This window comes from Ruditapes philippinarum, unplaced genomic scaffold (genome assembly GCF_026571515.1).
Source record: "Ruditapes philippinarum isolate M1 unplaced genomic scaffold, ASM2657151v2 ctg10640_1_1_1_1, whole genome shotgun sequence".
Classification (NCBI taxonomy): Eukaryota; Metazoa; Mollusca; class Bivalvia; order Venerida; family Veneridae; genus Ruditapes; species Ruditapes philippinarum.
This window is the reverse complement of record NW_026863314.1, coordinates 76665-91674: the sequence shown is the minus strand read 5'-3', so window position 1 is coordinate 91674 and position 15010 is coordinate 76665.

Below are 15010 nucleotides of genomic sequence, written 5' to 3'. Positions count from 1 at the left end.
CTCATGATACATTTCCTAGCAGTGTGAAGATGGCGGGCTGACAGTGTAGCGGGCTAGCCGTGTGAACTGGGCGGGCTGGCTGGCCAGCGGAATTTACTGTAAACCTTAACTGATTCAACATGAACACATTATGATACATTTTCTAGCAGTGTGAAGTGGGTGGGCAAACAGTGTAGCGGGCTAGCAGTGTGAACTTGACGGGCTGGCGGGCCAGCAGGTTAAACGTTAATGCTTAATTGAATAAATAATTAAACCTTGTGATACATTTTCTAGCGGTGTTAGCTCGGCGAGATAGTGTAGCGGGATAGCGGTACAAATTCAGCGTGCTAGCAGTCTAGTGGTCTAAATTCAAACAAATGTAGAACCTCATGTAGTGAAGCAGAAGATGCACCAGAGGTACCATACATTGCTGTATATTTCGTACAATGACAGAAGCTTGTCCATAAATATAAGGACATCGTAGGAATCTAGACGTTTATTTAGGAGCGGATCTGTGGTCTGGTGGTTAATACATAAAATTATATATAATCTTAAGTTCGATCCCCCGCTCCTCCCTCACATTACCAACAGTCTTTCGGATGAAACTTTAAACCAAGGTCACGTGTATCGGTGCTTTACACCGGGCACATAAAAGCTCCAGGAATGCTTCTGAAATAGGCCATCTTCTGTACTTCCTGCACTATCTTCACAAATCTAATTACGAATTGCAAATTGTGCAAAACCACAAAGTGACGGCATACCGATACCGACACTGTTAGCCCACCTACTTCACACTGTTTGGAACTGTTTCATAACGTCGTTTTCATGTTGATTCAATTAAGTATTTAAAAAAACGCTGGGCCGCCAGCCCGCTACACTGTTAACCCGCCCAATTCACACTACTTGGAAATGTATCATGAGGTTTTAATGTGGATTCAATTAAGTATTAAAGTTTAGCCCGCTGGCCAGCCAGCCCTCCCAGGTCACACTGCTAGCCGCCCGCTACACTGTTACCCCTACCACCCGCCCACTTCACACTGCCAGGAAATGATATCAATGAGGTCTTAATGTGGATTCAATTAAGTATTAAAGTTTTAATCCCGCTGGCCCGCCAGCCCGCCCATTTTCACACTGCTAGCCCGGTACACTGTCAGCCCGCCATCTTCACACTGCTAGGAAATATTTCATAATGTTTTCATGTTCAATCAGTTATGTTTTAGAGTTTAACCCGCTGGCCCACCAGCCCGCCCAGTTCACACTGCTATCCCGCTATACTGTTAGCCCGCCCATTTCACACTGCTAGGAAATATATCATAGGTTTTAATGTGGATCACATTAAAGTATTAAAGTTTATCCCGCTGGCCCGCCAACCAGGGCCCATTTCACACTGCTAGCCCGCTACACTGTCAGCCCCCCCCCACTTCAACACTGCTAGGAAATATTTCATAACGTTTTCATATTGATTAAATTAAGTATTAAAGTTTATCCCGCTGGCCCGCCAGCCCGCTCAGTTCACACTGCTATCCCGCTACACTGTTACCCGCCCACCTTCACACCCGCTTAGAAACTGTGTCATAACGTGTCCATGTTGATTAAATTAAGTATAAGTTTCCCGCTGGTCCGCCAGTCCGCTCTGTTCACACTGCTAGCCCGCTACACTGTTAGCCCGCCCACTTCACACTGCTAGGATATGTATCATAACGTTTTCATGTTGAATCAGTTTTAGAGTTTAGCCCGCTGACCCGCCAGCCCGCCCAGTTCACACTGCTAGACCGCTAGACTGCTAGCCCGCCAAGTTCACACTGTTAACCCGCTTAACTGCTAGCCAACCCAGTTCACACTGTTAGCCGCTAGACTGCTAGCCCGCCCAGTTCACACTGTTAGCCCGCTAGACTGCTAGCTCGCTCAGTTCACACTGTTAGCCCGCTAGACTGCTAGCCCGTTACCCCGCGTACTTCACGGCCATCATAATTTGTATATCATTAAAAGTTGTGTTTAGAAGCAAACAGCTCGTGCCCGGTTTACGTTTGTCATTTCTTATTTAATAATAGCATAACCTTAAGAGGGAGACTGTTTTCTAATTATGCAAAAATTACGCAGTCAAACGGCAATAATGATAAAAAAATGTAACCATTGCAAACAGAGCCTGTACACGCATTAGAAAATCCTATTTTAAAAGAAAATAGGTGACAGACGGACTGTTAAATCAGATATGCACTGCAAATTGCCATTCTCATCATTATCAATCTTAAATATCTGTGCTCGCCGAAAACTTGTTTCAAAATATGTAGATTTCACAAAAAGGTTTTTAAAGGGTTAAACGTAACAATATAGAATGCTACATAATAGTTAAGAAGTATGATACTTTAATGTCATGAAAGTTTACGAAAACTGGTAACCTGCTTATAATCTACAAATAAACGTAATTTTGAGAAACCCCAAGCTTTGATCTTCCGCAATATGATATTTCAAAGTTTGATGCAATCAATACTTTCTAGTCTAGTGATATGTTGTGTTTGTTTGTTTGTTTACTGACAAGTCCTCTAGTCTTCATAATTAAACTTCGCATACCGGCTTTTAATTTGCTTGTTGCACTTCCTCATTTTCTTCATTTGATTGATTTGTTACTTATTTGTTACAGTCTTATATTAACATGTACTTACAAACATTTATTGTATTGTATACAACTTTCCTGCAAATGGAGAAAAGCTTATTGTTTCAGTTCATTTTGACTTGTTTTGTTTCTCAAAAAAAGGCTTTATCAGCTATAATAACTAATTTTTTAAATGCAAACAAAAACAAAATGTTATATACTTAATTAAAATTAATTTGCAAACATATATAAAGAAGACTATTTCATTGATTTTGAAAATCATATTGTCAAAAAGTCACTTATTTATAACATATCATTTATTTATCTATAGTATCTGGTCAAACTTTGTTTCTCTTAGATAATAAAGCAGCTCTTGAAGATAGACAATAAGTAGAATATGTAAGCTATGTGTACACTGTATTTTTATTTTTTTGCAAATAGAATACATATAGTGCTTTAATGATTTATTAATCTCCCGTTAGTTTAAAGTGACCTTAAGATTTTAGGTACACGGTCAAGCATGAAATAAAATATAATTGAATCTTCTGTTTGGATATATCATACAATCCTGCGATTGATATAAAATTCTTTTCCTTGTTAAACTGAGAGAAAATATAATCATTTCTGGGGTTAAAATATGCCATATTGTATCGTACTTAAAAAAGGTCAACAATTCTTGTGTCCAGATAAGAAAATAGTTGTGTACAAATCCTACGTACAAAGATTCAGTTGTAAAACATATGTTTGATCATAGCTTAGTGATTCAAAATTACTGATGTACATACTCGACCTTTCATGATAATTTAAATAAGAACAATAACAAAGATGAATGGACAAAGATGAATGGATACATTTAATAAATTTGATATTTGTCAGTTACAAAACTTGTTGATATTAGGAGAAAACTATTCAAATGTTGTTGGTTTCTTTTTTTGTCGTTCTAATATAATAAGATTACGTCATACGTCTGTTTCAATTAATTTCAATGATTTTGAATTGAAAAAATACTGATTTTGTGTTACTAAAATATATTTCATATAACATTCATAACCGTATAATTCGTAAGTATTTTGCTATAATTATATATTAATAAAAAGATAGCATTAATCATTAATATCATTGTTAATAAAGTATGAGTGAGACATCATAAATGGTAGTTACGGTATACAGTAGTTGCCTAGTTCGCCTAGTTCAAGAAGAAACCCCGATTCTAGCAGCTTTTCATTTCTTTAATTTGCATTTAGTATTGATAATGAAAACAGAACCATTCTAGATGAATTTATATATAATAATGATACTTATATCTAATTGGAAGTTAAGCTATTTACGTGTACAAGTTGATATCAAAAATAGGACAAAAGACTTGTGATAATTTGGTGTTCTAACAAAAAAAAAGACTAAAACTGTTAAGATTTTATACTAATCATGCATTTTACATGTGTGATGATGATGCCATAGAATAATAATAATGATGATGTTTTATGCAATGATTTGTACATAATATAAAATATTATGATTCACTTGAAGATATATAGAGGGGAGAACAGTGATTTGTGATAACCTAATTGCAAATAAGGGTTAGTTACAGTTGTTTTGGGGATACTGATTGTGCGTTTTAAGTTTCAGCATAAATAGATAATAAACTGCCCATTTAATGTTATAAAACTGTCTATTTAATGTTATATCATTAGAATATAATCTTATAAGTATATTAATGATAAAATGTAGCTGTTATGTTGAAAATATTGTTGAATTTTGCATATCAATTAGACAATAAACACTAATATAAGAAAAAATACCCATCGACAACTTTTAACAGGTAATCACACCAGAATGGATTGTTAGAGTTGACACGGAATCGAGAGAAAAGATAACCATAATATGAAAATTACATCGACTCATGTGTTTTATATTAATACAACAAATAAAACAAATGCATCAAACCAGTTTTAGCATATATAAAAGTTCATGACATTTCTTTGGATACTTTTATGAAATGTGAGTTTAAGACAATCCAAAGTTTGATCTTGTCCATGAAATTGCTATGTACTAAATCAACTTGTATTTGCATGTAATGTAAAAGTATCTTATACAAATACAGAATGACTGTGCTAAGTCGTTCACATTGTGACGGATATGAGCAATAAAAATTTGCAATAAATCAAAGAAATGATTGGTTGATTCTGATTCTGAATTTTCTGTGTGAATATGGGCCAGATGATTCGATTATAATATAGCAAAAAGATGCATTTGCAAAAAGTTTCATGAATAATGTAGTCAATATTTGAACTAGGGTAACTGCTTTTTAGACTCTTTTATTGTTTAAAAAGTTGGCATGTAATATTCCATTGTACATTGCTTTATATATTGAAAAATAAATCTACTTCATAGGTAAAAATTATTTTTAAACAAGGTGTTAAACAAGAACAAACAACAACACTTAGTAAAACAGTTTAAAAGAAACGAAACCAGGGCGCATTATTTTGAAATAATTGAGAAATGGAATACATCTTTGTCTAAACAAAGATTTTGTTAAACTCGAAATTAAAAATCCTTATGTCCTAAGGGGTGATAATTTTGAATTATGGTATTCATTCAAAGTCTTTATTTACTTTTTATAGAAGATTTTAAGACCTAAAATTATATCAAATATAAGAATCATATACTTTACATTAACTCTGTATGACAAAGTTTATCTTAGTATCCTCTTAAAACTTTAATTATGATTGAAAGTTAGTAAATCTTTTAAAATGTTGAGTATGTACGGATAGTACAGTCTCAAACCAAACCGAGCCTGCAACATTTTCAATTTTGCCGTGTTGGGCTTTCTTTAGGGATTTTGTATTTATCTATCAATAGGCACACAATGAAAAACATAGAATTTTTTTTTGGTTTTATTAGCAAACTTATTCCGTACATTTAAAATGGCCAATATTTGATGAACAAAAAACTGATATACTTGAAGGGCAGCTAAATTATTTGGTATATATTATTCCAAAAACAAAGATAGATCGTACTATCCAGAGTTGTGCTGTATTAACATTTGTTCGTCATACAACGTATTATACCTTTACTTATTGATCTTTAATATTATTCCATGCATGCTTTTGCCATATCGATGACTAAGAACAGAAAAAAATTGCTTATAATTTTTTAGGGCAACGTTACGTAAACCTACTTTGGATTACTAAGGGGTGGTTTCAAGATATATAAATATCATTTATTATAAAATTTTACAGAGTTGTAGTATTTTTTAAGGGAAGTAAAAAAAAAAAATGATATTTAATACTTTATTCAAAGAAGTATCAATACCTTGATTCCTTAAAAACTTGATCCGAAAGTGGTTATAAAGTCCGCGGTTGGCCCTAGAAATTAAAATAATTAACTTTGAAGAAGACCATGCTTTGGTCTATCGCAATATGGAATTTAACAAAGTTAGGTTAAAATCAATACTTTTCTCTAAAGCGATATTTTTATGATTGTGTTTGTTTTCTGTCAAAGGTCACGTGTCTTGGGGATTATGAAATCCCCTTTAAAAAAATTGGTTTTGGTTTGTTTGTTCCCTATAGATTGCTTTCCCGTGGGTTGATGCGATTTAAAAGTAAAAAATAAAAATCCTGAAATTGGGTTTTTCAAAGGTTTTCCCTTTATTTAAAAGATAATTTATGGGAAAAAACCCTTATTATCCCATTGAATTAAAATGGGTTTGGGTCTTTAAATTCAGGTGGGGAAAAATTTATGATATACCTGAAAACCAAAACAAAAAAAAATAAAAAGAGGTAATTAAAACAGGTGAAACTGAAAGTTTTAAAAATTTTGGGCCCCCAAAATGAGAGAAATTGAAATTTTGATAGGGGATGTTTTTTGTTGAAATTTTTTTTAAGTGAAAAAAAAATGTTTTTTCAGAATGTTTTTAAAAAGGGGAGATGATGGGGTAAGGGGGCCGGTAGACATTTTTTCTCACCCTGTAAAAAAAAAAAAAGTAACTTATAGAACCCCTTTGGGCCCAAGGAAAAATTTTGTGTAAAGATTTAGAGGGGTAAAAAACCCCAAAGATTTAAATGTTGAATGAATTTCAGAGATAGGGAATTCAGAAAGGTAAAAATTTAAATGGTTTGAAAAAAGGGAAAGCAGTATTTGGTGTGACTCTGAAATTTTTTGATTGCTTTTGCCCCTTTTTTCCCCAAAAAGGGAAAAGGTTTTTTATATATTGAAACCCGAAAAAAAACAAATGAATGGGCGATTTACCCAAAAATTTTCCAATTTTCCTTTAAAGGGGTTACCTTTTAAAAAAGCCCCTATTCTTTTTTAATTTTATCGGATCGTAAAATTTTTAGTAAATGCAAAAGGTGTTTAAGACAGTAATAAGAGGCCTAATTATTAAAAAAAGATTTTAAAAAATTAAATTTTTGTTTTAAAATTTAAAAAAAAAACTCAGTTTTTTATTACCCCATTTAAACTAAAATGTATTATTTTTGTTTTTATGTTTTAAAGGGTGTGAAAAATTTAAATTTAAATAAAACTTGTTTTTTGGGAACCTTTTAAAAAAGACGAAACTTGATAATGTAAAAAAAAAATGTGAAGTTTGGGTGAAAAAACTGTTGGGGGTGCCCCATAGCCCTTTTTATTTTAACCTTGATATACACGGTCATCAGAATGTGTTAAGAAAGCCCAATCAATTATTTGTGTTTTAAAAAATTTTAAAAAAGGGGTTCTTATTTTATTTAAAATCTTTAATCATTTTAAAATTTTAAATTTACGGCCCCTTTTTGACTTTTTTGGCTCTAAAACCCCACAAAAAAGTTTAAAAACCCCGCTAGAGCTTAATTTACATTGACCCCTTTTTAAAAAAAGAAAATATCCCTTGCTTTTTTTTTAAAAAATTAAAAACTTGCAAACTAATCCCTGTAAAAAATTTTACCAAATATAAAAAAGTTTTTAATTTAAATTTAAAAAACCCCAATTATTTTTTAGGTAAAACCAAAGGTGAAAATTTTTAAAGGTTAAAAAAAAGGGGAAATATGGAAAAGGAACCCTTTTGGGTTTTTTAAAAGGCCCCTAAGAATCCGAAAGGTTAAAAACTAAAAGGGTTTAGGAGCTGTTTTGGGGTTTGGGGAAGGGGCCCCAATTTTGAAAATGTGCTATGTTTTTTTTAAAATTTTTGCTATTGTTTTTTTTAAATTTTTTTCTTAGTTTATTAAAATCCCTTAGCTGCTTGTTTTTTGGTTTTTTTTTGGTTTTTTGGGTGATCCCCCTTTTTTTTTTTTGTTTTTTTAAAATGCTGTATTTTTATTTTTCCCTTTTAAAACCCAAATATTTTAGCTTTTTAAAATTTCTTTTGCGGGTTTTGGTTTTTTGGTTTTAATTAAAAACCCCTTATTTTCCCCTTCCTTTAAACTGGGGCATGGAATTAAATTTTTAAAATTAAAATTTTTTTTACCCTGTTTTCTTTAAAAATTTTTTTTCCATTTTTGGGTTTTCTTGTTTTTGGTAAGTTTTTTATTTTTAATATTTTTTTTAGAAAATTTTCTTAAATTATGTTAAACCCCAAAGTTTAAATAAAAATTATTTTTTAAATTAATTAATTTTTTTTTTAAAATTAATTTTTTAAATTTATTTCCCCTTTGCTACTGTATCATCTAAAAATTTGTCAGTTTCATTTATATACAGTATTTTAATTTTTTTAAAAATTTAAAATATGTTTTTAATTTCCCAATATGTACGTGCATTTTAAAATTTTTTCCTTTAATTTGTCATTTTATTGTATTTTTTATCTTCTAAATCTTGCTAAAATTTTTATTTTCATGCCTTTAAATTTGTACTAGTTTTTTATTTTTTTACCTTTTCAGACCTGAAATTGTTATTTAAATATTTTTTTTATTTTTTTGGGTTGGGTTTGTTGTGGAAATGCTTATTGGCAAATTTTCTTGAAATTTGAAAACCCGACTTAAAATAAGGTTTTTTTTTTGAAATTTGTCCCGACACTTAATAAAATTTTAAAGGTATTCAGCCAGATAACATGTACTTTTTTTTCTTTAAATGTATACTTTTTTTAAATTTTTTCATATTTTAAAACTATTACATGTTTTCTGAAATACAAAGTATAAATGTTTCTTTCTTTTAATAATTATGGGGTTTGTGTTTTTTTTTTAAAGGTAATTTAAAAATTTTTTTTGGGGTTAGTCTTTAAAAAAAGGTTTTTTTTTAAACGGGATTTTTTTTTTAAAAAACCAAATTTGGGGCCAAATTTTTTGGGCATTGAAATTTTTTAAAAATAATGGAAATTTAGATGGTTTTTCCTTAAAATTTCCCAAAATTAAATGGTTAAAAACCTTAGTATATTTTTAACATTTAAAAATAAGGTTTAGTAAGTTGAATGGCGAACAATAAAATTTTTAGTAGAGGAAATAATTTTGGAAAATTTTTTAAATTAATCTATTTTTTTAGGTGGTATTTATCTTTTATTTTTTAATTCTTTTTTTAAAATTTAAACCCTTAAAAATTGTTATTTTTCCCAATTTTGGTGATTTAAGGTAGGGTTTTTAAAACCCGGCCCAAAAAAAATTGTAGTTATAAGGGTATTTTTTGCTTGATTTTTAAATATATTGTTTTTAAATTTGGGCACTTTTTAAACGAAAGGGCTATAAATTAAGTTGTTTTTCTGCAGATCATGTACGTTAATTAGGCGAAAAAAAATTGGCTCAAAGTTAGGATTTTTTACAAAAATTTGGGGCAATAAGGATATGCGATCTTTAAATCATTTGTAAATTTAAAAATAAAAAAATGGATAAATTAAAGGCATTTTTTAAAAACATGGTTTTAAAATTATATACTATAAGTATACAATTATCCCAAAAAATTTTACAATTTATTTCAGGGATTTTGGGCCATGCATTTTTTTTGAAAAAAATAAAAAATAAGTAAAAAAAAGTAATTATAAATTGAAATGATTAAAAGGAATATTTGGAGAGGGGTTTTGATAATATGAGAAACCCCGGGAAAAGTATGGTCTTTTTTAATTTAAAAAAATTTTAAGGAATTTTTTCCCTAAATTTTTTGAAAATCCCCTGTGTTTGTAAAACTTTTTTAAATGTAGTAATTTTTTTGAGGGAGGTTTTTTTGGGTTTATTATTTTTAGGGGGATTTTAAAAGGGGTTAATTCATCAAATTTTCCAAAAAACTTTTTTAACCCTTTCCCTGTTTTTATTTTTTAATCAGTAAGTGGTTTTTTTTTAATTTAAACTTTAAAAGTAAAGGGGGAAATACATTTTTGGGTTTAAAATATTTTAAAGAAAGGGTTTACCGTAACGTTCTTTGCTTTTTTTGCTTAAATTGGTATAAAAGCCCAAAATTTTAAAAATGTAATAAAAATGCTAAAGGGTAAATTTTTTGAAGGTATAACCCAATGTAATTTTAAAAAAGGGGGAGATATGGGAAATTTAAAAAAATATTTAAAAATTTTTAATTGTTGTGCCCAATGAAATTTCTTTTTGATTATATTTTTCTTATGTGAAAACCCCAAAAATTTTATATATATAAAATGAACAACTCCCTTTTTCCCGCTTTTTAACTTTGGGGCTAACCCCGTTGCCCCATAAAGATGTATTGATTTGTAAGGTTTTTGTACTGACCAAGTGAAAATCCCGAAAAAAAACTAATGTTTTTTTGTCATTAATATATTTTTAAAAAACGTTAAAAAATGTTGTAACGATGGGTAAAAAAATTATTTTAAACAATTGAAAAAAATTTTTACTGGGGCGTTTAAAAATTTGGGGTTTCAAAAAAGGGGGGTTTAAAAAATGGTTTTGTTTTTGGGTTCCTTGTGGGTTTCTATTTTTTTCCCTTTTATGTATTATTAAGTAAATAAATTTTCCCCCGTATAAGGGCCGGGTCCCGGGGCCCTGTTTTTGGGTAGGGTCCCCAAAAGGCTGGGCTCCTTGCGGGTGTTTCGTGGGGTTTTGTAAAGGATCGTGTGGGGGGTTGGGCTTTCCCATTTAAACGCCCCCCTTTCCCTTTGTTTGATTTTTTTTTTAAAAATATTTTAAGGGTTTAAATATTTTTTAAAAAAATTTTCAAAAATTGGTTCAATGTTGGTTTCTAAAATTTTGGTAATTATTTTGCTTTTTTGGCCCACCCCTTAAATTAATTAGACGGAAGGAAAAAAATGGAAAATAAATTTTGGTAAACATTAAAATTAACTTGCCCTTTAAACCCAATTTCAATGTTTAGGGTAGTTAAATAAATTTATTAAAAAACGGCAAAAATCCAAAAAAAACCCTTTGATAGAAGAAAGGGTTCGAAATAGGCCCTTAATTCCTTGGGGGGTGATTAAATTTTTTAAATTAAATTTTTCTTTTTTTTATTTAAAGGGTTTTTTTTAATCGGGTAAGCTTTGGGTTTTTTTTTTAGGGGTTCAGATTTTAAATTTTGGAATTTTTTGGCAAATGTTTTTTTTTTTGGGTTTAATTTTTAAAAAATTTTCAAAAAATAATTTAAATTTTTATTTGGTTTAAAAAAGCGAGGAATTATTTTAAACCAAATTTGATTTTATTTTTTTTAAGGCATTTTGAAAGTTTGGGTAAAAAAAAGGTTAAAAAACCAAATGGAAAATATGAAAAGGAGAAGCTTTGAAAATTTAACCGGGAAAAAATTTTGGGGAAATTTTAGGGGCCCTTTTCCCCCCTTTTAAAAGTTTAAAACTTGGGTTTGTTTAACTTTTTATTTTTTTGGGGCCTGTAGCTTTTATTTTTTACCCCTTTTTAAAAAATATTAAAATTTTGAACTGTTGGGTTTTTAATTTAAATCATATTAAAAAAAAAGGAATCTTTTTTTAATGAATTTTTCATTTTTCAAACTTATTTTTAAAAAAACTCCCAAAAAGAAATACCCAATTTTTAAATTAAAATTTTTTTTAATAAATTTGGGCCCATTAAGGAAAATTTTTTTCAAATAAAAGGACGGGTTTTTATTTTTGCAAAAAAAATTTTTTGGGATGTGCCCCCCCAAATTTTTTGTTTTTTTTTAATTTTTTTTAAATTTGTCGTCGGTTTTATGGGAAATTTGGGATATCTAAGGTATTCCCAATGCCCCAATGCGCCTTTGTTCGCCCTTTTTTATGGTAAAAAAAATTTTATTTCCCCCGGCCCCTTTTTTAGAAGCAAGGGGTTTTTTTTTATGATACGAATAAGAAAAAAAAAAAAACTTTTTTAAAAAAATTTTCATTTCAATTAAAAATGGTTTTTTTTCCCCCAAAGGGGAATTAAGGGGAATTAATTGGTTTAAACATTTTTTTTTAAGTTTTTCTAATGTTTTTGGATTCCTTTGTACGTGTCCGTTTTAGTTTTTTTAAAGTTTTTGATTAATGATTATCTTTATTTTTTTTTCCTTCGGTGGGGTTTTTTTTCCCCCTTCTTTTAACCTTTCTTGGTCCTTTGTAAAAAATTTAAAAACCCTTTTTTGGTGAAAAAAAATTTGGGATTAAAAAGGCGTTAATTTTTTTTGTTTTGTTTTTTTTTCCCCCTAAAAAGGCGGGTTCTTCTTCCCCCATTTTTTCCTTTTTCCCCTGTAAATTGCGTTTTCGGGCCCCTTTGTTACCCGCCCCTTGATTTTTTAAAAAAGCCCATGTTCAAAAATTCCCGTTAATTTTTTCCCGGTGGTTCCCTATATTTGGTTGTTTCCGTGCTCTATCGCTCCCCCACCCCCATCGTTAAATGATTGTTCCCCCCCCGCCCCCCTTTTTTTTTAAAGGGGTGTTTTTGGTGGGTCCCCCCTTAAAAACCCAAAAAAAACCCCATTTTCCGTATTTTGGTGTGACTTTTGTTGTTTGTTTCCCCCTTCCCCTTTTTAAAGAATTTAAAAAAAATTCCGTGTGCAGAAAGTTTCTTTAGGGTTTTTTTTCCGCCTTATTTTTGTTGTGAGTTGTCCCCCCGCCCGGGGCCCCCGGCCACTTTTTTTGCCCGGGTGGCTGTTCCCGGTCCTCCGGCCGGGTCGGTTTCGACGGGGAATGGCTGGGGGGAAAAAGATCCAAAAAAAGTAAAACCGGTCCCCTCCTTTGGGTTTTTCCCAAACTAATTTAAAATTTGGGCCCGCCTGGGCTTCCACTTTTTGGGGCCCGGGGCCGTTTCCCCCCAAATCGGCCCTAAATTAAAATAAAAGGCCCCCGGGGAAATCCCCCCTATTTTTAATTTCCTTTGGGGGGTTTTATCGGGTTTTTTCGCCAAACCTTGGGGGCCCCCGTATTTAAAAAATTGTAAAATTTTCCAGCTCATATTCCCCGCCCAATTCCATCTTGGCGCCTTGTTAGCACCAGTTCTCAATTGCCGCAAAACCCTCCATATGGTGGGACGTTTAAGGGGGTATGACCGTGTGTCCGCTGAATGTATGTGTATTGTCGGAATACTCATTTTGTCGGCAAAAAACGATATATTTATCTATGTAACAGAAAAATATTTAAAGGTAGTCTGATAGATATCCCTGTTATTTAATCGTGTTAACTAGTTTAGTCAGAATAAGTTAACGCTTTATCATTATATCGGTTTCACTGTTTGGCAGAAATATGCGCACCATAGCTGTCAGCACTAATAGAGTTCTCTGCAGAATTGAGCCTATAACTCAGAGAAACAAGTCTGAAATGGGCCGACATTTTGAGCTATAAATGACCAATATTAGTATGTAATAGGCTTTTTACACACATCAGAAGATCCTTTATAAACCAAAGACCTACTTTTGAACATTTCAATCTCGGTTTCATCTTCAAGATTTCACTATTTCAACTTCAAATGAATTCACGATTTCAAACTTCTCGAATACACGATGAGAACTTTCATGAATTCACGATTTAAACTTATGCGAATTCAATAATTATAATTATATGACGATTTCAACTTCATGAATTCACGATTTCGACTTCATGAATTCACGATTTCAACTTCACGTACCGGTATTCACGATTCAACTTCGTGAATTCACGATTTCAACTTCCTTAAAGTAAAAACAGTTTAAAATTTCCGGAAGTTTTCCCAGTTGAAATTGTAAATCAGTGGAAAGTAAAAATCGTAAATTTTTGGGAAATTTTTGAAATTCTTAAAATTTCCCGTTTTGTTAAATTTGTATATTCTTAGTTGAAAATATTGAATTTTTAAAAATTTTAAAAATTTTTGATTTCACAGTAGTTTTGAAAGACTGCTGCGTACTTTGAACGGGGCCCCTTTTTTGGGGGATGGGGTTCTATCTTGGCCCAAAGGGTGGTTTGGGTTTTCACACTAATTTTTGGGCGTTATCGGGGGAAATTTTTAAATCCCCAAAAAGAAAACATTTTTTGTAAGGCATGTTAGGGCCACTATTTAAATAATGCCAAATATACTCTATTTAAACATGTAAATCCACAAGCCATACAGTTAGGGAGAATTTCCCCAGGGCTAATAATATTGCATTATTAATGACAGGTACAGGTAATTCTGTTTGAAAGATACTGGTTTATTCCATAATATAGTTTCAAATTATTTATCACCTCAACTCTGGCTATTCCGACTAGACAGAATAACCGAAATCAATGCTACATAAGGTGAAAAAATTAAGATAAATTTAAAAAGACTATGTGTGAATGTGGCATGGTGTGTCTGTCGGGAATACTCGGTTATTTTGACGACGTTTAAAGCCGAAAAATCGTACTATATATGATCGTTTCAGCTTCATTTCCTCTTCATTTCTTGCTTCCCTGTAGAACCCAATTATGATTATGGTGGGATGGCTAAGGGATCGACTGTGTACAGGTGTGTCCGTCGGGAATACTATGATATTTAGTCGACGTTGAATAGCCGAAAATCGTACTATACATAACCATTTCAGCTCATATATCGCCATAACCGGCGGGTCCCTGTAAGCCCAAACCTCAATTCCGCAGAATCAAATTTGGTGTATTGGTTAAGGTGTCTGACTGTGTCACTGCTGGTATAGAGGTTTCCTACAGGAATACTTTGGTATTTTGCTGACGTTTAGCCGAAAATATCGAAAAGCACGAGTAGAACTATAGAAATTAAAATGAAAGATTTAATAAAATATACAATGAAGACGAATCTACTGGTCCGTGCACGTGAAAATCGTGGTCAGTTGGTTTATCCGGCAAAACGAGTCAAAATCGAGTTAAAATTTGTTTTATCAGACACATAATTGTTCGACCGAATATTACACATGTAGCACAAGTTTCATTATTTTGTTCAGTATATATTGCTTCTTTGGAGGCTATATCGCATTCAAACAGGCATATTTATTTCATATCTCATTGAATGCAAAATAAATTATATTTAATACTTGTAAATATTTTATAACGTATGGCTTTTCATATCTGGACTGGAGAAACACGCTTTAAACATTTCAGTTTTAAAACTATTTCAAATTCGTGTGAATGATTAAAAATTGCCAGCTATATGATATTTAATA